Source organism: Lampetra fluviatilis, chromosome 11 (assembly GCF_964198595.1).
Source record: "Lampetra fluviatilis chromosome 11, kcLamFluv1.1, whole genome shotgun sequence".
Taxonomy (NCBI): domain Eukaryota; kingdom Metazoa; phylum Chordata; class Hyperoartia; order Petromyzontiformes; family Petromyzontidae; genus Lampetra; species Lampetra fluviatilis.
The window spans coordinates 9,838,700-9,864,563 of record NC_136285.1 but is presented as its reverse complement, the minus strand read 5'-3'; positions in this window follow the sequence as shown (position 1 = coordinate 9,864,563).

Below are 25,864 nucleotides of genomic sequence, written 5' to 3'. Positions count from 1 at the left end.
GATGGACGTACCCATACTTTACCCCACTACACACGATTCTGTCCGTTTGAATAACTGTAATGTACCCATTCGTACTGCTGGCTTGGACAAACGCAGAGGAGAATTTAAGATACTTGCACGGACCATGTCAGAAGATCGATCCGGCGAACTCTGGATTGCAAGTCCAGTTTGCTGACCATCTTCCATGGAGCGTGCACATTCTTTATATATTATATCATAAAAATACAACACTGAGGGGCCAATCATTCCTTCGAGTTTTAAAGCTCATGTTTGAGGAGATATATTCTGCCATTATTGCTTGAGCCACTTTGCGATCGGACTCTGCGGTACGCATGTAGAATGCAGAGGCTTGTACACTGTAAGCAACATGGAATGTTCCAAAGCTAATTACCTTACTCCTGCACTGCCAAGCCAGATATTGTGTAATTAGGCACAGGTTTGTTGTTTGTGCTGACACGCATGACTCCTGCAGTGAAATTATCCCGCCTGAGGATAATCCCTTGATGGAAAATCAAGACAATAAAAATGCACAGTGTTCAAGATTACATTCACAATTTAGAAGAGTGATACGCATAACCATGCAAATTTGTCAATCAGCACAGGCTCTTTTGCGGAGAGGAAACTCGCAACGTCGACGGTGTCTTAGTAAACAGGTGGCAATGGTGAAGGTGCTCCACACATACTTGTGGTAAAACATTCAAACAAACATGCTCTGATAATATACTGTATAAGCATTGTCTTTGAAACTGATTGGCCTTCACTAGAGACAGTAGCCTTCTTTAGGGCCTTGCCTCACCAGCATTAGACCAGAGAACGGTAGAAAGGCAACGTAAGTATAGGGTCGAGCAGTTATATATTACACTGGTCAACAACAAAACATTTTTTTTTTCTGGCCTGGACTTTTGCAGCTGTTTTAGACTACTTTCAGGGTGCTGATTCCAAATTTGAGCTCAGATTTGCTCTATCACATCTCATTTTTATGCTATCGGCATACCCCATTTTCATTATTATTACTAAAGCAGTCACTGACTATTTATTAGTCAGTGACTGCTTTAGTGTTAAAATATGGTGCTGTATTTTTAGGATAGTGTGTTTATAATATAATTTTATGTAGATACCCACATTTATTTAATATTTTTCTTCTGCAGTTTTTATTGAAAATGCAATATTTGATATATCAAAAACCTGATGTGATAGACAAAAACTGATGCCAGATTTGGAATCAGCACCCCAAAATTACCTTAAAACCGTTGGAATACCGTATGCCAGAAAAAGTGTGTTGACCAGTGTTATCAGAGCATATTGGTTTGCATGTTTTGCCAGAAATATGTGTGGTTAATACGGACTTGATGCCTTGCAAAAGGTTTCTATTTGGTGTTTGAACATGTTAACACTTGTTTTATTTTTTCATTATTTGGGATGTTGGCAAAAAGGTCCCATAGATATGTAAAGGTGCATCTCTGTAATATTGTGCTCATGTCACTGAAGGGAAGACGAAAGAGCCCTCACTGGAGGGTATTTGGCCTACTCTTCCACGCTGACAAGACGTCTTGGAGGTGGGGATACCCACACTTTACCCCACCACAATTGACTGGTTGATTGACATACTCTGGGGAGGGAATTAAGAAACTTTGCCCGATTGTTTCAACTGCCTTGCCAAGATTGAAACGAAACGGTGATTTTTGGATTGCAAGTCCAGTCTGCAAACCCTTGCACCGTGGCAGCATCTCCTTCGTTTCGCATTGTAAGGGTGTATTCATAATGAGTACAAAATTATGGCTTGATAGGCTGCTAAAATTGTAGGCGTACAGGCCAAAAGGAAACAGATAATTGAGCTATGGATCAACAAGCACATTGGAGGAACAGCTGCCCTCCCTTTAATTTCTTCAGCAGTAAAAGTTTGTAATGCAAGACATTTGAGTATTCTACTTTAATAGCTGGCCAGTGAATGGTCGGCAAAATATCCTTTACATTTGAATTTTACCATTAAAAAGAGGCATTAGGAAGTCCGATTTGCATTGTTAAGTTTCAAATGCGTATTTTGGCCTGCCAGAAAAAACGGAACTTACTTGTTTCAACTTCCATTTGTTAATTAAAGTGGAAAAAACATTGCTAAGTTATACAATATAAAATAAAGGCAAAACGTCAAACTATAGTAAACGCATATATAGTGTAATTTTCGCTTTTGAAAATTCACACCACAACCTTTAATAGAGCTTGCCATTTTAATGCGATCCCATTTTTTTAAAACGGAATTTTCATTTTGCTCACAACTCACAGATACGATTGCATGCAAATAATGGACTGAGACATTTGATGCAATGGTTGTTCGTGGAAATATACATTTATTTGTTGGTCAAAACAGTTTCGCTCATAGCTCATGTTTTTTTTAATTTGTCATCTACTGTTATGTAATTTGTATTCACTTCCTGTAATAGATATGTTTTACAAACCTCCTAATACATCTGTGCACGTAAGAATGCATGGACAGTACTGTTTTAGTTATTGCACTTTGTACAAAATACCACACATTTTCAGAAAACTAACATCAACACTTCCTTGTATGATTATTTTCTCAGAGTTAATGTAAGTAACCACATACCAGATATGTACAAGGAATTAATTTTAACGCCTCCTATTGTTTTTTCGTTATATTACACTATGTAACACAATTTTTGTTCCTGGAACTAAGTGTTATTTTTTAATTGCTTATGCCTAAAAAGTACAGAAAATGGCTATTATTCCCCACAAACGTTGCTTTCGTGACCAGGACTTTATGTGAACGAAAGACACAAATGCACACTTTTTCTCATTTGAAAATATGTACATTTCAAAACATTACTGTCCTGGTCACAAAAGCAAAGTTTGTGGGGAATAATAGCCATTCTTTGTACTTTTTAAGCATAAGCAACTAGGAAATAACACTTTCTACCCAGGAACAAAAACAATGTTTTGTTACACAGCGTTATTAATGTAGTGGATTATTAACTTTGCTTTTGTGTCCTGGTCACAAAAGCAAAGTTTGTGGGTGATAATAGCCATTGTTTGTACTTTTTAAGCATAAGCAACTAGGAAATAACACTTACTACCCAGGAACACATTTTTTTTTGTTACACAGTGTTATCATTGCTTTCTTAGCAGATGTTACACATACGCTCTTGAGATTCTGATGGAATGTAAAGTTTGTATTCAAGGAACGCACCCAGATATCAAGATGGTCGGAGTTCTTCAACACAAAAGTGTCTTACCACACATGAGCCTGAGAACATCCTAGGCTGTCACACAATGGGGATGGATTGTGCTGCCATATCCACCATAATAGCCCAGATCTGTCACCCTAAGACTTGTGTATCGTCAGCCCTTTGGAAGGATGGCTTGTGTGGACAACACGTTGAAAATAACACTGCACTGCAGGATACTGTTTACAAACGTGACGATGGGATGCTTACACTGGGTCCACACTTCTGCAAACTGCATTTAAGAGCATGGGGACTATGTTGAAAACAGGCATATATGCTCGTAACATTCACCCCAGAAAACATGGGTTCAATAAAAATCATTTATTTAGAAAAAAAATAAGCATTACTCTTCTAAGTATGTACCATGCTCCTTGAGATGGAACTAATGCTTAAATGCTTTCAATATTCCCGGATACACAAACCACATCGGCAGTTCTCCGAGGTTAGCGGTAACTGGTGGGCTCTGTCGGTTTTCCCTGCGGTGGTGGTGATGGCGATGGTGCTGTTTGGCCCGTGGGACAGGCAGCCGGTTGCAGTTCGTCTTCTTATCCTTTCATACGGCTGATGTAGCTGCAGAGCGAACAACCACGATCTCACATGCAGGTGGTCATGCCAGACAAACCGCGTAAGGAGTGGCGGAGAGTGCAGCGTCGCCGTGGTGTCTCCTTTGCATTTGTGGATTGGGCATTGCGTCAGCAAAACGTTGTTATGGTGTATGTTCAAGTTACGGTTGGTGTAAGCGCAAGCCGGTGGCGGTGGTGTCTCACCTCAGGCTGCACTGCCGGACGAACGCGGTGCGGAGCTCAGAGCCGGCATGGTTCCAGAATCTCTTGCAGGGAAGTCTTGCGGACAAGTGAGTCCAATGATAAAGCAAAGTGGATATTTGCCAGAAAATGTGTGTCCGGCTTTGGAAAACGATTCTTCAATCTCCCCACGACTGATGAGGCAGGAAAAAGGCTAAGGGACCAGGGCAAAACTATTGGTATTCAATTATTATAAGCCCTTCCGCCAGGGCACGTGCTATGTCGCTGGTCCCGTTGGAATTCAAATGCCACAAGTGGGCCCTCGGTACAGTATTGTGTATTTTGGAAGCTCCAACGTTGAAGCAAATTGGATTGTAAAACGCATTACATGTGTAATGTACATGGAAAATATGAGAATGTCAGTCGCAATGCAGTCTGAATGAACTATAGATCTGTAGCTCGTCGCATTATTTTCAATAAAGTTAAAGAATTGCAATTAAAGTCAACGTCATTGTATACTCTGGCTCATCTCAATATACTGAGATTGATTTAGAATTAAAATTGAGGTTATGAGTATATATGCCTTTAAAGATATGTTCACGAAATTTCGACAGCAAAATAAGATAGTAAGTTGCTGCATTCGACATGAAATGTATGCTAGTTAAGGTTAAGAGTTATTTAAATTTTGCTATCACCTCTTTCGATTTTAGGTGCTTTGTGTATGTTGAATTACGCAATATATCCCTTTCCTTTGAATCAAATGCATTTCATTGTCGACAAAAGTCAGGCACAGGGAGTGTTTGATATTAATTTGTAATATTACTATTATTATTATTATTCATTTGTCTTTTCAAAGATAATGTGTGTGGTCGATTATGTAAAAAAATGACATTTTATAAATCCGGCTTGCTCACATGGTTGGTTGGCCTCTAAATTGCCTATTATTTGCTTTTCTATGATTGTCATGAACAATTTATACACACGTGATAGGAGGCTAATGGATATGTAATGCTTCAAATTACTTTTCTCCTTTTTTTGAATAGAAGAAATGATTGATTGAGGCATCCTTCAATGATTGAGATTTTTATTTCTGTGCGGTACATGTGTTCACCAATGCTCTTCTCAACCAATGGGGCCAATCCGTGCCCCAATTTTTTCTTCTTCTTTAAAATCTTTCTCCACATCGACGTGGTTCTTTCTCCGCCAGATGAAGGCCTCCCAAAGTCATCGCCACGGTTCTGTGATGTTAATCATTCACCTCGCACCTGCACATGAGCTGATTAATTAGCTCCATGTCCCCGATCGACATATCTGAGTGTGTCCTCTGCTTTGGCTAACCACCCTTTTGATATTCTCGTTGATGGCCATGAACCCCTCTATGTACGTATGTTGAACTTCATTTGCACCGTACGTAGCCAACCGTACAAATCGAAGGTGCGGGGGAAGGTCAACAAACGAAACACAAAAAGCAGTTTTGAATACATTAGTTTTGCAATCTAGATTTAAAAGTGCATAGATCCAGTGGCTTCCTAATATTCGAAGTGAAGAGCATTTCAGACAGCCGCAGAAGCGCATCTGAAAGTGATATTTCCTGCCCAAGCAAGCCCAGTTAATAGGTCCATTAAGTTCTTTGTTGATGACCACAGTTACTCAATTTGGTCCAGGAGCCTTCATACTATGATGGGTCGTGGTGACAGCTTCAGGTGTAACACGTGGCACATTGCCACCCTCATTTGTTTTTTTTCCTGACGTAAATATATTTTTTGTTGCGATACATAGATTTGATTTCTCTACCACAATTTCTACGATTCTGTCTCAGTCATGCATTACTGATCAATCTCATTATCTATCTTTTACAACAAATCCAAAAAACAACAAAATATTTTTGAAGACCTTGGGATGGACAAGAGTCAATCACCACTCTTAGGGGCTATGACAGGTTGATAAGTTCACTCAAGGGGACATCCGAGGGGACATCCATGGGGATATCTCAGTGGACATTGAGGGGGCACTGAGGTGACATCCACGGAGGCGATGGAGCGATGAGGTAAGTTAATGTGCAGGTGCTGGGTACAATATTACATCCTCGGATCATGAGAGATGGCGACAGTTTGGGGAGGCCTTCAACCAGCAGTGGATTAGCTATAGCTGATTTTGACAATGCAGATAGGGAGCAATATCAACATGCACATGAAGCATTTAACAAACTTCATTTAAATATAATGCACATATTTTTAGTACGATGTATGCACTATTAAACATTTACTTATGGGGGTATCCCTCGATTTACGAACGTACGGTTTACAAAATTTCGCGTCAACGCCGTTGACAAATTATGAACAGCGTTCGATTAACGAAATCGAATTTTCACGTTTGCGAAATTTGACACGGAAATCGCCATGAGATCATCAAACGAGAACCACCCGCGAGGCTGCGTCACCCATCCGCGACGACAACGTCACGGTGCCCCTATCGTGCCGATAGTTTTAATATGTATGTTCTCTTTATTGTTTTATTGTGAAACGTGATATAGGTGTGTGTGTGTGTTTATGTCAGGGGTAGAGTTGGAATAACTGCAAAACAAAAATCCCCAATTTAAGAAAAAATTCAATTAACGGGAAAAGCCATTCCGACTGAAGAACTTTATTTTTACGTGAGTTTTCCGAAAAGCGCATCCCTTTCGTGAATCGAGGGATACCTGAATCTCACTTTCGCTGGGGTACCACCAAACGCATTTGTAGGCAAGGAAACCTTTGCATAATTGCAATTATAATCAGACTTGTGCGTGATAAAAACAAAGAGACCGCCAGAAGTTCAGAAAGCCTGCAATGTATGTTGATTACACATTGTAAACCAAATTAGCCCAGCTGGATGCGTGGATTGGAGCACCGCGCACTCATTGGATAAATTTAGCTTGAAATACTACTTCGACAGTCGATCACGGTGACGTGGGCTGTCTGGGGACCCCCGATATGCTTCAGCTCAGCCAGTTATGCTGCCATTGAATGGCCCATAATTCAATTAAAATGCCTGTGTGGCTGCTTTGAACTTTGTATGGTAAGTGCTTTCCATTACAAGCCCATAGATATTATGATTGCTGATCAAGGTAATCAAGGCAACAGGTCATTCAAGTTCTCAACTACGTCTCAATGCCCAATCGACCGTTAAAAAATACATTAAACTCATTTAAGCATAAACATAAACATAAGCAAGTAATCAATGTAATTCTTGTAATTAAATAATTAATATTGCCATCCCTGAAATCTTCATGTAATTCAGTTTCTCAGACTGACACGCAGATTATACTTTTAGTTTTTTTCGGTAAAGTCACGTAGGTAAAAACAAAATAAATTAAAATAAAAAAACTAAATTAAATCACGACGTTTCGGGCGCAACACAAGCGTCCGTCTTCAGGTGGGGACAGGCACAGCGATAGAACAACAGCTTAAGTATATTTCGATTTAAAGCTTTCGTGACTGCAGGGATTCATCTTCTTGGTTTTTTCGGTAAAGTCACATAGAAGGGAAATAATAAAATAATAAAAATAAAACATAATAAAATAATATAATAAAATAATAAAAATAAAACATAATAAAATAAAATAATATTAGGTTTTATTTTTATTATTTTATTATTTCCCTTCTACGTGACTTTACCGATAGAACCAAGAAGAGCTTAAGTGTAGGCATACTTAAGCTGACGCTTGTGTTGCGCCCGAAACGTCGTGATTTAATTTAGTTGTTTTTATTTTAATTTATTTTGTTTTTAGCTACGTGACTTTACCGAAAAAAACAAAAAGTATGGATCCTTGCAGTCACGAAAACTTCAAATCTAGAAATGATACGCAGATTGGTTGGATGTTAATGGTGACACTACAGGAAAATATAGACATTATACTTCAAACTGATTATACTTGAATTTAATTATTGCAATTTACAATTGTTAATTTTGTTCCCTACACGTTAACTTAAAAAAAAGTTCATATTTAATCATTAAAATATTCATACAAGTATAAATAACATTATCTTTCTGAGACAACGTGTTTTGCGAGGGCTTTTAAATGTAACTTGTATTCTTACACCTTTGCATACTAATCTTTGTTTGGACTGACTGCCTTTGATTTTATACCAATGTTGTACAACTTTAGTTTGCTTGTATATTTTACTTGTCTGTTCCAAAATGTCCCTCGCAAAATAAACGCTTTTCAACTTAATACATGTTCACTTATTATAACAACATACAATCTGTACACAAATGCACAAATATACACAACGCGAGATATTTCCAATATAGCCTTACAGACTGCAATAACATTCGCACCATGGACACAATAAATCAAATACAAACGAATAATATGTTCGTTAAATGTGCAGCCTTTTACTTACTTGCTCATGCCCCGACTGGCAGAAAAGTCTCCACTCGAAGGGGCTCCAGAGAGCTCCTCTAGAAGGTGTTTGGCCTACTGTTCCATGCTGATAAGTCATTTTTTGAAAGAAACAGGAGTAGCCACATTTTCAATGTTCTCACAATTACATAATGTCAGCATAATCTCAAACCAATAATAGTTGGGGCCAAAAAAAAGATCACATTGAGAAACTGCTTAACTTCGAATGCACATTTGTGTACATCTTGTGTATTGAATGTGCTTATAGAGAGTATTTGAAAACTTATCATAGCAGTAGAGATTCTTTTTTTTTGCGGGAACGTTGGGGAGGCTTAATAAAATTCAAGTGACACACATTATTTGTAAAATAAATATGCTCAGGGGTTTTGCAGCCTTTCGGCCAAACACTGCAGCGAGTTCTCCTCCAGGGGCCCGTGAAAGTTGCTAGTGCAGCAGATGTGATAATGTGCACCATTTAATTCCAATAACGCTGTTCTCCCAGGCGTTATTTTATTGCCAGCGCTTCCCACAAGACTCTTGCCCGGCTCTCGCGGTATTTGTTTGTGTACCCTTTAGTTGTTGTTGCTGTTGCTGCATTGCCACCGTAAACGTGTCATTGTCAAATAGGACATTTTTGTAACAACACAAAATTAATAAACCACAAAAATGTAAAACCTCTGTTTTTTTGTTTTGATGGATGCTGAGAGGTTGACCTTATTCTATTCTTAATGACCAAAAGCAACTATTGTAACGTGAGAATTAAGTGTTTTTTTGCGTCTTTTCGAGAGCAATGATGTTCCCTTTTATTTTAACTACAGTCGTCTTACAGCGCTCTCTTGGGCTGATGTATTCCGATTGCAATGAATTCTGACAAGACAAATGCCTCGGTGAGATTGACAAATGCTGCCCATGTTGATACTTCAGGGCTAGTTTTACCATCAACAAAAATAACTTGTGGCCACAAGGGCATTCAAGGCTGAGTGTCTCCTCCCCCCCCCCTCCAAGTGATGCTCAGTGATGGATTAACTAAATAGGCAGTTCATTTAATATTTGCTTAAAATTAATGACGCCTCTAATACAGCAATATATTTCACATATGTGCACGTATGGCTGTGTACTATATATGATTCAATTGCTGGTAACTCATCATTAGTTTATTTTGGACGGACAAATATCCGAATACTATCCACATTGAAATGCCCATCACCCTCAAATAAGAAATGCTGCATCATCAATTCAAGCACACAACTATAGCGCTCAAGAGTTACATTCCATATCTTTTCTTTTGAAGTATTTGATGAACAATACATTTTTACACTTAAAAAGCACAAACATATGCCAATTTTTTTCTTACTCTCCATCTAATTCCATTCTTTTCTTAGAGCCGTTTCTACCTTCGATTTATTCTTTATTTAATTTATTCCCCCCCCCCAAAAAAAAATGTGGTCACAGCATGCGCGGGAATGAATCACACGCGCTGTTAAACGCAGCTCCATCTGCCTGCATAAAACTTGGACTCATTCACCCACAAAACAAGACGCCACTGCTGCACACCTTTAACGTGGCCCTTTACGACCCAAACCGGTTCATTGTACTGCAACGTAAAAACCTTGATGGCACATCGTGTGCTGTAAATGTACCAAGCTTTCTATATTGCCAACCATTATAGAATGGCTGCCTTGATGCACATTAAAATCCTCTGAAACACCAATTATTTTATTGCGCTCCACGTCAGAGCGTGTAGGTTGTAGGCTGGGACCATAGAACTACAGTATAATAATGGATTTTCCAGCACCGCCCTCTGCTGACCACCACTTAGCCCCACAGCCTCTAACAACATTTGGATGTGTACAAAAAAAAATCGCAGGATACCGAGAAATATTCAACTCGTTTCTCACAATGTAAAGGGTGATACAAATATATATACCTTTTAAAAGTGTATACATTTGTTCACTTGCTTAAGTGGATTGGTAACATTTGAGCTGCTGTCATTTTGTAGAAACTATCTTGTGCACCGCCAAGTCAAAATGTAACGTGAATTGCTTTGCCAAAGGCATTGTTGGAGGGTGTGTGAGATCTCCCACTGGGAACCCCAGATGTGACTTCCCCAGAGTTGCGGATAAGAATACCCCAGTGCCAGTGAATAAGCACTCGCGCTCAAATGCCTCCACAAAGTGGCCTTTAAATTTGCACTAAGTAACAATAATAAAACTTCATTAGACCTCCTTTGCCAGAACCAAAATATAATAATAGCACAATGCATATATTATCATAGTGTGTTTTTTGTTTGCATTTTCACTGCAAGTATTGTGGTTAATGCAGATATGAATCCTTGCAAAAAGGTTTCAGTTTTGTTGCCAGAAAAAAATGGGGAAAAACCCTATTATAATAGTAATAAAAAACTACGACTACAATAATAATAAAAATAATAATGTACAGCTGTTTGTGAATTTACCGATTGAATGAAGGTCTCCCCATGCCATGTCAGTTGATGAAGGGAGGGCTCAGGACCAGTTGAGACGTCTCGTGCCACTGGCGATGGCCATGGCTGCAAATCAAAATCGGGTTGCTGGCTTCATTGTGCAGTGCGCTAACCACGGTGCCACTGCTCCCTTGGCACGATGAATGTGTGTTATGTAATTCACATGTCAAAATAGAGAGGAATTTAAAATTACGAAGTGAGCTCAGGTCGCTGGGTTCATATTGCTGCGTGCAAATGCTCCACCACTCTCTACTATGTATGGATTATAAATAAACCAAATTTGTGTCTGCATAAAACATATTTTTGAGTCCATAGGTATACGGGGCCAATTACTGAACAGTAGCATTTGTTTAAGCAGCATACTCTGATCTCATCAGCCGTCAGGTGTGTTTCTAAAAGCATAGTAGTTTGCAAAATGCTTTAAGTAAGAGCTGTCAACTTAAGCTATGGGATAAATTCAGCACCGATTTGCATTCGAATCATTTTATTGTCACCGTTTTTGTTTTACTATGTTGAGCATCTCGAGTGAAGGCATTTTATACGAAAAAATAAGATAAGAAAAGTCGAACCTCGTGTGTTTGACGAACACACCCTATATTTTTATATTTTTTAAATTAATGGTGCAACCCAAGTGAGTAAATGTAACGTTGTGCGTGCAATTGTCTCACTACAATAAATTCCATCATCAACAGCACCAGGTGCAGCCGAATTGCAGAGAAATTGTGAGCAAACGCACTGCAAGTCGTGCATTATTAATGATGTAGAAATTGTCCACACCTGCTCGATATAAATATATTTTTAAACCCATAGCAGATAACGATGAACAAGGGTGATGGACTTACACTGCAGATCCCAGTTTAAAAAAAATAGCAGTCAGAACAAGAATGACAAAAAAAAAACTATGTATTCATAAAATAGTATTCGACAATGTATATAGTTTATTCATTCTGCCTTCGCGTTTTTCATTTTGTCGCAAGCATTCGACCTCAATTCCTAAAAATGCCTCACGCTTGCCAGTGGAAAGGTAGCAATCAACAATAAAAAAGGGTATACAATGCTCGGGACAGTTGTTGCAGAGTGAGTGAATGAGTTCAAATCTTTTGTTGAACAACAGAAAAAATATATTGTGACATTTTTCCAATTGATAATCTCTCTTTGGTCACCACAAAGAAACATTCGGGGTTTTTTTTTCTTCCTTTGCATGCAATTCAGGTCATGCTAGGTGTGGACGTTATCCATTTAAAAATTGCGAAGCTACAACATTGAACTTGACTACACATCGACATTTCTTTCTTCTGAACATCCTTTTTCTCTTGACAGTGGCGGGGTGGCCCAGTGACAACACTCGTGCCTTACAGCAAGATGTGTCTGGGTTGGATTCCTGGCTCAGATGCTTTTACGTTACGAGTTTCAATGTTTTCCAGCTGATCTACATGGGTTTCCTCTTGGTTCTGTGGTTCACTCCCCACAGCTAAATAAAAACATACTAAATAATCGACATTGGCCAAACTTCCCAATGCTGGCAGTACACATAGCCAACATCATCCTCTGACAAGAACCTCCTGAAAAAAAAGTCTTGACATTTTCCTTCGTAAACAAGCAAACTAATAACCAGAATACTCAAACTTAACTCTCAATGTAAACTCAAAATGGTTGCCAGCAGAATAATTCTTAAAACTAAGCGTATGGGTGCACTATATAATTAGGAACAATTAACTAAATTAAACGTGTAGTAAAACAAACGAGCTATTTGATGGCCATAATACGAAACACGGGAATAAAAAAAACGATGTTAATTCTAGATTTGAAGCTTTCGTGACTGCAAGGATTCATATTCTTAGGTTTTTTCGGTAAAGTCACGTAGGTAAAACATTACAATTAATAAAAGTAAAGTAAAATAAAATAAAAATAAAAATCACGACGTTTCGGAGGCAACACAAGCTTCCGTCTTCAGGTGGAACCGTCACAGCCACGACAGCTGTATCAAGTAAATGAACGATGTTAATATCAAATGACAGCAATAGGTACCAGACAAAGTGCAAGTAAGCTCTATACCTTAGTAAAATACAAAAAACCCATATAGCCTAAGACTGTTGGGGCAAGTGCCGTTAGCGAGTACGTATGAGGGTCGGCACCTTACCTGGCCACCTTTGTCTCCCTGGTGGCGATGTTTACTCGTCGCACCAGGTGCACATTTGAGGCTGAGTCGACCTAGGGAAGGCCGAGAATTGGTTCAGATAATCGTCACTGGTGTTGGCCGTGAGCAGGAATCAAACCTAGGTCGCTGGGTTCATAGCATAGTGTGCTAACCACTACACTACCGCTCCCCATTTTTAGTATGATGGTGACATAAACACATGCAAATCTAAAAATACAGTGCAAACATGTTGCAGCAAGAGGGTCCAGAAAGAGTGAGGCACATGTGCAAGCAAGCTCTGTGTTTTGGCCTAATATGGAAATAAAGGTGGGGGGGGGGGTGGAGTGAAGGGAGGAAACCAAGCTAGATGTATGTATGTTGAACTTCTTTTGCATCGTACGTAAGACAACCGTTATAGTCAGAGATGCTCGGGTAGGATAACAAACTAAACACTAAAAGCAGTTATAAAGGAATGAGTTTTGAATCTAGATTCAAAAGTGCATAGCTCCAGTGGCTTCCTAATACAGGAATGAAGAGCGTTCCAAGGTGGCCACAGAAGCGCATCTGAAAGCGCGCGATGCAGTGACCGACTTTGTTCGCTGGTAAGTATGACGGTTCATGCTCCGTGAGGAGATCAGCAAGTTTCGCTTTAAAGCTTTCGTGACTGCAGGGATTCGTCTTCTTGGTTCTTTCGGTAAAGTCACGTAGAAGGAAAGTAATAAAATAATAAAAATAAAACATAATAAAATAATTCTCACGACGTTTCGGCCACGCTGTCTCCCCGACAGACCTGGTCTTCACCTGAGGACGGCTGCTTGCGTTGTGGCCGAAACGTCGTGAGAATTATTTTATTATGTTTTATTTTTATTATTTTATTACTTCCCTTCTACGTGACTTTACCGAAAGAACAAAGAAGATGAGATCAGCAAGGTAGAGACAGACTGGTTGTAAGGGTGTTCCTCGCGTCTACAACTCCTAAACTCTTACACTGAGTGTGCAGCACCTCGGAACCGTCATCGATCCACAAACCTCAATTCCCTTCCCAGAGGTCAACTGTCCAGAAAACTCACGCGGCCATACACCTCAATCTGTGCAACGTCTCTCGCATCTGTCATTTTTTTTTTACCCCAGCTGCCATTGAGACCCTCATCCATGCCTTCATAGCATGCTGGACTCAAAACGCCTACGAATCTCCGCGGCAGCATCCTCAAATCGCTCATCACCAAACCCCATATGATCCTAGACCAGGGGTCGGCAACCAAAATAACACGAAGAGCCATTTCTTTCCAATTTGGTACAAAATTCAGTATTTCAAGAGCCGCAATGCATCTGAGCACATACTGTACATACGTACATATCGTCAAGAAGCAGCCCGTAAAGAGCCGCATGCGGCTCCGGAGCCGTAGGTTGCCGACCCCTGTCCTAGACAGACGCTGGTGCCAAACGCATCACCCGCATCTGTAATTGAGACCACGTCACCCAAATACATCGATCCCTCCACTGGCTAAAAAAACAGTCCCGGCTCAAGTTTCTGGTCGCACATCGTGTCTTTAACAGCCTCCTTGGACGTGTCCCTTCCTACTCCATTTCTCTCGTCTTGGTCACCTCCCACTCCACGCATTCTCCTACCTCTCATCTCACTCTGCCTTACTTGACTTCCCTCCACGCACTCTTCCACCACTCATTTGACTACTTCCCTCCACACACTCTCCTACCACTCCCTTCGTTGGATTTCTTTCGCACCGTATGTAGCCAACCGTGCTATTCAGAGGTGCACATCCAACTCTACTCCCTTGCATGCACTCACTGCTCCAAGCAACCAAGACTGTCTGTCGAAACTCGCAGTCAACCTTCGCCCAGTGGGATGTGGCTCATTCTCACCAGTGTCTCTCGTAGTTTGAACTCCCTTCCCCGCGGCCATCTTGTGCTGTTAATTCCCTACCCATGTTTCAAGACCTTCATCTTTTTCTCTGCCTATGACTGACTGTCTCTTTCTTGATATCATCGCATTGATGCTATATACATCCAAATTATTTGATTGTACAGTGATCCCTTGTTTATCGCGGTTAATGGGGACCGGAACCCCTCGTGATAGGTGAAAATCCGCGAAGTAGGATTGGCCCCCTAGGAATTTCCGTATATGTGTGTGTGGGTACCAGAATGTTTAAAATATGTATATTTATACTTTATATATATTTTTTACTTAAATCTATTTAATTATAAAACCTTAATATTCTACATTCACTCTCTCTCTCTCTCTCATACGATACGTATTATGGTGTTCTACACTCACCAATGACAGTAGTATCTTGAGACTTGACTCCAGTAATGACGACGATGACAATGACGATGACAATGACGACGATGACAGACCTGTGCAGTTCGATGAATGTGATGATGAATGATGATGGTGTTACTGCACAGGTATAATGAGGCCTTCAAATTAGTTCGAAAAATCCGCGATGCACTGAGGCCGCGAAACTTGAACCGCGAAGTGGCGAGGGATTACTGTAAATCTATTTTAAAACTGAATTGTTATTTTGCAGTATTCAGGTTCAGACGTGCTCAGTGTCCATCCAAAAACAAAAGCCATTCGTTACTGATAATTTGATTTGGCTCTTGACGAATCGTAGAGAACTGCTATCGCCACTCATGTGGTTTCTCTCAATGTTTTCTTGTCGTACACCACAATACGTAGACAATAATAATTTCCACAAAAGTCTTCGTAAATACATAACTAAGAAATGTCCAATACGGATTCGAATACATTCACACGTGATCTACAATGAGACAGTAAACCAGCAACATATTTTTACTCTTCTTAATTACTCCCATATATATAGTATTGGAGAACTAATTATGAAGATTTCATACATTGTATGCATGTACGGATGTTGAACGCCTTTCACACCATACATAGCCAACCTTGCTAATCGAAGGTACATGTTTTTTTACGTTCTGGGTGCAACAGAAACAGATTACCAGCATCACACTCTATTCATTCTTCCAAATTGTTTTGGGCAAAATAGCTTCCAACAGATTTGCGATCTTCGTCAAGGTTCAGCAACGACTCTGCAACAGCTGAGCCCGGCTCTTGTGAGGCGTGGCAGTGTGAGAGGCGGCACACACCGAACTACACTCATGGAGGCCGTCTTCACTGCGTTATGGGTCTCCAATTACGCTTGCCATCATAGGCAATTGACAGTCACTTAAAATATACATAAACTCCTGTTATATTCTTACTCATAATAATGTACGGCCCGTTGTCAATATACTGCTGGATGAAGGCCTACCCGTTGTCTTTTAATCATAGGTAGGAATGTTTTGCCATACTAGTGTAGTAGTATTCAGCAGGCTTGACGACGGGATCGGAGGCACACTTATTTATTGACACCAACTTGTGTACACACAGTACTTAAGGGGTTAACGTCCCCTTACTCAACTAACAGGGAGACACGACATCTAACCCCGCTAACCTAAACCCGAGTCCTCCACTACGGAGCTAAGGGAGGCTACCTATCCCAGCCCTGGTAAAGCTGGGATCTCGGCACCCTGAGTCTGGGCTCTCGGGGCCACGCCACCAGCTTGCCCTGGTCGGCCCTGACAAGGACAGCGAGCCAGGGGAGCTCCGGGGCCTATGCTAGCTGGTCTTCGGTCTTCGTTGGTTAAAGCTGATACTCCGACCTCGAGCACTCCGGCTCACCACCTTTTATAGTACTCGGAGGGGCCCGTGGGGGATGCAGGTGCGGACGTCGGTGTGAGCACCTCCTCTGTGTACGGCCCTAACCACGCCCCTTGTGTTTGTTCGCCATCCGCGCCCATACACAATTACACCTCTACACTAGTCAGGGTCAGGATCAGCTCCGATGTCACTTAACACTGAGATCTCTGACATGGCCAGAAATTGAACTCATCAACGCGCCAACGCAGCCCCAATTCCCTTCACATTGCAGTCTTTATAGGTAGCAGGATACATCTTCTTAGGTTTTTTCGGTAAAGTCACGTAGAAAGTAAAATAAAATAAAAACAAAAATCACGACGTTTCGGAGGCAACACAAGTCTCCGTCATCAGGTGGGACCGTCACAGCCAGATTAGCTGTATCACTTGATACAAGTGATACAGCTAACTTTACCGAAAAAACCTAAGAAGATGATTCCTTGCAGTCACGAAAGCTTCAAATCTAGCAGGATACATGTTAATTATCTTCGAAGATGTTGTTGACACCTGCTGAAAATGTAACCGTATATATCGTCCTATTGTAACTAACTGCACCTGGGCGCTACACAAAAGCCAGCGGGAATGCCTCATTTTTCCCCATCCAGTTTTCCAAATTGCTGCAAAATCGCACAATTCAGAGCCGGTGCTAGGGGAGTGCTAGGGGAGTGCTAGGGGAGTGCTAGGGGAGTGCTAGGGGAGTGCTAGGGGAGTGCTAGGGGAGTGCTAGGGGAGTGCTAGGGGAGTGCTGAGTGTCTGGCTTCTTCCGTCTCTGCACAGGTCAGGCGGCTGTCTGCAGACAGGTCTGAATCCTCCACCGTGGAGGCAGCCCAGGGTGGGACGTTATCGTAAAGCACGCGCAAGGTGCCGGCGCACTGAGGGCAAAACATTTCACGGTCTGAAGCGTAAAAACAGCGCCATAAATTACGGATTGTAGACGCAAAATTCCCTCTTAAAATAAAATAAAAAATATAGCTCTGTCACGAGGAGGTCTACTTTAGTGGATGTGCCATACAATAGTTCAATAGTTCTGCGAGCGTTACAAAGGACTTCTTTCTACCTGCTCATTTTAGAGGATTGAATTTTTGTATTTGTATGCCTTTTTTTTCACTTCCCTCAAATTTACAGCCTCCTTGGCTGCACTGTTCGGGCTTGCTAATATCAAGGCCTATATTTATCGATGGCCGAGTCATTCCACCAGGCATACAGAATGAAAGAACCTTGTCCCCAAGGTCTTTACCACGCAACCAAAACATAACTTGAGATCTGTCGAAATTTGTCATATTATGTTTAATTGAAAAATAATGTTGCAATGACGAAAGTTTGGAACATTCTACAAACAAGTTGAAGGTACCCCAATGGGTTCTCCCTTCTCTCCAGTTGTAGCCGATGTTTTCATGGAAAAAGTTGAGACAGATACCATCCAGGCATCCACTCTACGTCCGTCCTTGTGGAAGAGATACGTAGATGACACGTTCGTCATCTGGCTACATGGCCGACCAGCTCTGAACCAATTTCTCAACCACATAAATTCCATACACCCAGCCATAAAATTGGTGGAAAAGGATGGCAAGCTACCATTCTTGGATGTTTTAATCGAAAAGAGACCAGATGGCTCAATGGGACACTCTGTCTACAGGAAAGACACGCATACAGATGCCTACCTAAAACCTGACTCCCACCACCATCCGTCCCAGAAGAATTCCCTCATCAAAACTCCACACCATGGAGCTCGATGTATTTCTGACCATCATCACCTACCCAGTGAACTGGAACACGTACACCAAGCTCTCAAGACGAATGGATATTCAGACTACACAATCCGTAAAGCTATCACCCCAACCGTTGGGATAGAACCATCTGAGGACCCAATCAAACCATCCCCTTGCCATACATAGCAGGGGTCACCAAAAATATTTCCAAAATCATGAGGAAACACAAAATCCAGGTCCGATTTAACACAGTACATAAACATTGTGATCTGATCCCATCTGTGAAGGATGTGATCCCTGACATGCAATACACCGGCGTCTACAAACTAAGCTGTGTCTCGGACCGTGTTCGTGAACACAAGGCAGATCTTAAACACGGTAGGACCAATACCTCGGCCGTGGCTGATCATTGTTTTAATGCGGTGGGCTCACGATATTGATTTCACTAAGACGAAGGTACTGTGCAACCCACAAACATACCCACCTTCGTGCGCCGTACCTCAACCTGGCGGTGGCTCTGCGATCTTACATTAAAATGATAATCTCTCATATTAACATAGCCACCTCAGCACGCTCGCCATGGGGGCCGCTCACTGATCTTACATTAACATGCTAATTTTACTTGGCAGCCCTTTAATTGGTGGAAACCCACTGCCAATCGCGGTCGCTGGCCATCACTTACATTAACATTAGCTGCCCCACTCATACTGGTGACATTTGGGCTATGCCCATTTTAAACATTTCTAAACAGTTTGGCTTTAGAAGCTAACCCCCTTTTCCTGATGACGACCGCTTGTGTTGCGATCGAAACGTTGTAGTTTTTTGTCATTTTCTTTGAGCCTATCTCCGTGACTTTACCGAAAGACCCAAAGAATACTAAAAATATCGGTGAAGTATTTAAAACCTGTCATCATTGTTTAATATGTTGAAATTTATTTAACTAAAATTACAACCGTACATGAGCCTTGAGATTTGGAAGTCCAATCCGACAGAATTAACGAGTTAAACACATGCAAATATATACATTTAAAAATGCAATCTGTCTTATATACAAAATGTTTAGCTCTTTGCCAATCCACTATTAGATTAACGTTTTCCCAGACCATTTCAGTTATGATCATACTTCATCATGCAGATTTAATGTCTGTTTGTGAAATGGGTACCCAAGACCGGTTCACATATCAATCGCCAACGATGTTTAGCTATGGCCGGGAATCAAAATTGGGTTGCTAGTTTCATGGGTCAGTGCAATAACCACTGAACCACCACTTCACCCCACTCCAGTCCTGCCCACCACATCTATTCAATATATCTTGCATAATGCACATGAAATGAGTCACAAAGTAAAAGGTCTCCCAAAGATCCCCTCAAGTGTAGGGTGCTATGGCGAGGTTCACTGTCATCGTAGGACGATCACTGGTGGTGGAGGAGATGCTAATTTTTTATGAAAGAACCTGGGGAGATGATGGGCTGAGTCGGCTGTGGCTGAAATTTTAACTCATTACCCCGAGCTCCAGGCTCCTCATGGGTACCATATCCATTTTAACATTAAAAGTGCAATATAATGTGTGGCGGAAATGCATATATAAAGTATTCTGATTCTACACGTGTTCCTTTAATAGCAAGCTGTGCGGTGCAGTGGTTTTGCATTAACGCTGCATCTGCTAGGTTCCCATTGGATATTATCAATGTACCTGGAGACGCTGCGCACCATTTCACAAATGGAATCATTTGAGTATTTTAATAGCACCGCCAGGTAAACCTTTAATTCGTCTCATTAGCATTGCACTCCTGTTGAGCAATGGATTCTGACTCGATCACTCTTGCACAAGCAAGATCCACGGACTTTCTTGGCCCCTCGTGCCCATTAATAATGTAGCTTGGAGGAGTGTGGTGCAACGGTTGGCATGCCGCACTATAAACACAGACATCTGAGTTTGTTTTCCAGCCACGACCGATATTGATGGTGAGTGATATCTGAACCGGTTTGGGAAAACCCCTTCTTCAACGTGCACTGACCAGCGTGGTTGAGGTATGGCAAACAGCACCTACAACTGGCATAGCCTTTGGGAGGCCCTCACACATCTGCAGATTGACAAACGGTTCATTACATTTGTTAATATAGCTTATTTAGGGTGAATATTTGTTTCGTTATTTTCTATTATCAACAATGTTGAATTTCGATTAATTTTCAATGCACAATATTAATCGATGGTAAATTGCTGAATTTTGTAGTTGGCGATTGGTTCAGGCCTGTGGTGTTTGCTCACCTGAGGAAATTCCCATTTCACGGTACAGGGTATCATTTATGGTACGCTTAATGTATTAACGCAACCATTTTGTGACTTTAGGTTGTGGAGTATTTAAACATGCATATTTAAAAATCTCTTTATCAGAAAATAATTTTACCTTGAAGAATTTATGAAAGGACTGTGCCGGATCAAACGTAAAGTTATTGGAATTTAACATAGGAGCCTTTCATCTTGGATTTTAGTAGTTCCAATCAGGTCCACACTTTTGACATGCCACCAATATGACCTTGCATTGTGGTAAGTGAATAAATGGAATGCACTGACAAACACATCAAATGGGAGGAATACTGATCAGTGATACACATATCATCAAATGCAGTATTGGCATTTTATTGACTGCAAATACTGATGTCCAATACACCTACGGTAAACGTTTAGAATAGTTTAAATGCGTATGGGACACATGATTGCAATCTGCACATATTATTTTTTAAATACTTTACGTAATTCCCCAAAATGTTTACAATAGTGACATAAATACGGGACATTGTTGGAGAAGAAATAGATTTACAAAAGAGATTTAAAATATAACTGTAGGGAATACCATTTGTGGCACATGATGAAAATATGTTACTCTCTAAAATAGAATTGCTTCAATCTAGATTTGAAGCTTTCGTGACTACAGGAATCCATACTCTTTGGTTCTTTCCATCGTGATTTATTTTATTTTATACCTACGTGACTTTACCAAAAGAACCAATAAGTCCAGAATTGCTTTGTTTGTAACCTTTCGTAGATGTCCTTTTCCAGGAATTGTGAAATTTCACAACGTGGTATCCTGCACCAAGAATCCAGGGCTGCATCCACCGTCATGGACTGTCTGTTGGAAGATGTTCCATATCATATGGCATTATAGGGAAGGCTCAGGTGCAGCCCGGCAATTGCTTTCTCCAGTCACGACTGGCCAAAGGGCCTCCACTAGAGGGAGAGCTCCTCTTTTAGAGTGTATTTGGCCGACTCTTCCAAGCTGCCCAAACATCTTGGCGAAGGTGGCAGTACCCCCATCATACGCGACCTGCCATTCAACTGTGGTTTTCTCATCTATACTTTTGGGTGGCAGCTTTTGTGTATGATGAATACAACTCGATGTTTTCGGTGGGTTGAAAGCCTCCACTTCACAGCAGCCGCCGCTCAGAACCAATTATTATGGAACCTTACGTATGAAATACACGTGACAAAAAAACTGCTGCTATACCGAAAACATAATGCAAGAATGTGCAATTGTGGCCCAAAAAATATACGTGCGTGATTAATTGCGCTTGGGCCTACGGAGCACGACTTGTGTGCAAAGGCATCGTTTTTCAGCTCACGCTCACATTGAGGAAAACATTAGCAAGGGCAAGACGGCACGGAGGGCAGAGATGCATCACCTACTGTTGTGACAAATTACAATAACCCCTTGCCACACTGCGGTCGCTACGACGCGTCTAGAAGAGAGTGTGAACAGCAGCAATGGCGCCACATCGGCTAGGACACTGTCGTGGGGGGAATAGCGTGGATTAATGCGTTACCTTCATTGTGCTTGCTTAAGTGCGATATCGCTTGGATTTTGTCGAGGTGGGATTGTTGCTTATTTTTTTTAGAACATTTTGATGCACTTTTACGGCATACAATAAGCAACATTAATCCTCGTGTGGTCACGCCATGTTGCATGTTGCTCATAATTTTTTTAAACAATCCGTGGGGACTACGACATCCTTCAGCGACTTGCCCTTCATAGGCAATCCATGTGGCACCACAATACATGTGGCACTACAATACATGCGCCACTACAGTACAATACATGTGTAATAAAGGACGTTGACGACACACAGCTTGGTCTCCGTCTCTGTCTTTATTCTTGTTATACCGCTCACACTCCGCCGGTCCCGACCGTGGACCGGCTGTTCCACTGGCGCGCCCCACGCGCTCTTTCCGTCAGTTGCACTCCCGCACACCGTTGGCTGACGGTGTGCTTGGAGCCGTCTCCAGCCACGTGGCTGATGGCGCTGGAGACTTCCCACGGCTCAACGTGGTCCCACTTCGAGTCCATGCCAACTGCCACGAGCCTCTTATGGATCCCCCCTTATATTCCCCTCCCGCGTCATCCCGTCTCCACCTTCCACCACGCCCTTTCCGAACCTTCCAGATCACACCCTTCACTTAGCGCCCTCCCCCGGCTCCGTCCCTAGGCTCCGCCCCTGATTATCCGGGCATCTGATTGGACCGTAGGTGGGTGGCGGACCTCCCCATACGCCCACATTACTGGGCCCCGCCCCCAATACTCCGGGCCGTCCGATTGGCCCAGAGCTGAGCGGCGAAACCTCGCTTACGCTCGCATTGCACATGTGTAGTGGCGTGTATAGTGTCTCTGTGGTGTAGCGCCAGTACCGAGAGAAGGGCGGTACTGTAGGTGTGGAGTGTCTCTCTAGCACCGGGATAAGTACGGAATGGAAGGGTCCCTTGGGGGCATAGTTGGGGTGACAGCGAGAAAGAGGTCGGGTGAGGACATGGTAGTCTGGGTGAACCTGAGAAGCAGAGGTCGCAATCGGGTACCCGATACCCGTACCCTACTCGCAAACGGTACCCGTTTGCGACCCTGGTGCGGCCGGGTACGGGTGGGCCGTAATTCATTGGTGAGTAACCGTTTGTCACTCATTTCCCAACGTCTTGTCTCTTCTCACAATTCAAGTTCCTAGAATCAACCCACCCGCGCCTACAACATGGCTTCATCCCAGAGGTCGCAATCGGGTACCCGATACCCTACCCGATACCCGGCCGGGTACGGGTAGCCGTGTATCGGGTAGGGTACGGGTACCTGTTTTCGACCCTGGTGCGGCCGGGTATGGGTAAGGATTCAAACCCCGTTTGCGACCTCTGCCGAGAAGGCACGTGACCGGATGAGGTAGTAACGAGGGCCAAAGAGGAGGTGAGAGGGACACGTGATGTGGGCACAAGATTCTCCAAGAAGGATCTGGAAGGGGGCGTGGCTAAGGGCGGAGCCTGGCCGAGTCCCGAGAGCGATCTGGGCTGTTCGTCTCTGGGAATGGAATTCGCCGGCTAAGTCTTCGGTCTTCGGGCTTCACGCACGGCATCGTGGACCAGGCAGTGAGTTAGCTGACCTAGTCCGAGTATATAGTCATCCCGTTGAGTGGTTACGTAGCTAACTGTGGTGGTCACCACCCTAAGACATTATCCCGTCGAGTGGTTATGTAGTTACGCGTGGTGGTTATCACTCTATATCGTTATCCCGTCAAGTGGTTATATGGTTACTCCGTTGTATTAAGAATACACGTGTTCCCTCCAAGTTCGAGTGTGCGCCTCTGTGGAACCCACTACACATGCGGCACATCAATATATGTGGCACTACAATACATTCAATTGCCGACGTTATTGCACGGCAACCGCAATAATAAGGCAAGGGATGGAAAGAAATAATTTGAGCTGAGTGCGGATATACGTATAAGTCAGCTCTCACGAGAGCCGATTGTGCAAACTATTGCTCAGCTCACCCTCGTATTTATTTGTATTCATCCGTAAAATTCCTCCCCTTTGTATCTCTCCAAATGTTTATTAATCGCAGCACAGTTAACACACCCCTTGGGAGAAATGCCTGGTGTGCATATAACTGATCATGTGCTTGTATCAGAAATTGCCCTTTGCCTTCCAAACCTCACCCCCACCAAAAAATGTAAATGCAAGCATGTGTTGCTTACATCAGAACTGTGCTTATATTCAGATTATGCTGTACTGGCACATATGCTGAAGAAATAAGTTATTGTTATAATTAACATTGCGGTATCTACCCACTCGAAAATATAATACTTCATTTGGCCAATATCAGAAGCCTATAAAATGTGCGGATTCATACATAAAGTATTATCATTAACCTATGAATTATATAACTAAAGCATAAACAAAACTGTGACCTTCTATAACATGCATTACTCTATTTTAAAGAGCTTTAATTGCTGGCCAAATGTGACTATGGTATACTTGGTCCTCCAAAACGAGCTTCATTATCATATCATTATTAATCGGAAAGGTTCAATATTGAAATAATTGTCCCATTATGTTTCATGCAGCTTGTTATATTCACATATACACACATTCATATATGTGATTGGCATTCAGTATTTTATGGGGGGTTTTTCCATGAAATTGTGTTTTTTTATATTATTAATCGACTTTTGCCTTTTTCTTATAATGTATTTCTTAAAAAAACTTACATATCATCATCAGCCATGATCGATCTACTGCTGGACGAAGGCCTTCTCAAGCCATCGTCAACCCTTCATGGTCTCGACAGGCAACAATCCAAGCAGCTCCTGTGTTGTAACTGAATTATGAGGTTGACATTTCATAGGGATGTTGAGGATGTTCATGAAGGTGTGATAATGGATATGTGGACATGAGGGTGGAAGACAGCGTGTTTAATGGCCTGATGTGCAGTACATTTGTTCACGTGATAATTTATGAATTGGCTATGTTGGGTGGAGGAGGGGTTACGACACACATTTAACACATACGCGATGTGAGAATAAAAATCAATTATGAATCGTAATATTGTTCGCGAATGTCTTACGCGTTCAATGATGGTGTAGACTGTGATGACAGTAAAAATGTACTCAAGTTCTAGAGTGTCTCTCTGATGTATTGTCGGATTGTGACGTGGCTTGTTTGGCGTGACGTCCAACGCTTCGCTCCATGTGTTGGTTGCTTCTTCAGGAGCTGAATTGATGAAGAAGTTCTGAGCATGTGGAGTGAAACGTCGGACATTATGCCGAGCAAGACACAACCCAAAAATTTCATCACAGAGCTATGCGGCACAAAATCTGCGAAGTGGTTTTCCATCAGTTTTGTTGTCGATGTCACGTCGTGCAACTTTATTGTTGTGGAAAAGCCAAAAATCACACAACAGGCATCTTATGGTGCATTCCCTTTTCCTCTTGGTGAGATATTTGTCAATTTACATTTTTAGGCACTTAAACTGTGTACAGTGATTGAAGCAGCAACAATTAATCTTACTACTCTAAGCTTAAACCACATATTTTAATGAGATGCATGTCAGACTTTAATTAAGATATAAATTCATCTTGGCAGATGTTTAGAAGGCAACCTTTTACTTGCACTTGCATTTAGAAACCTGGAGGGGAAAATG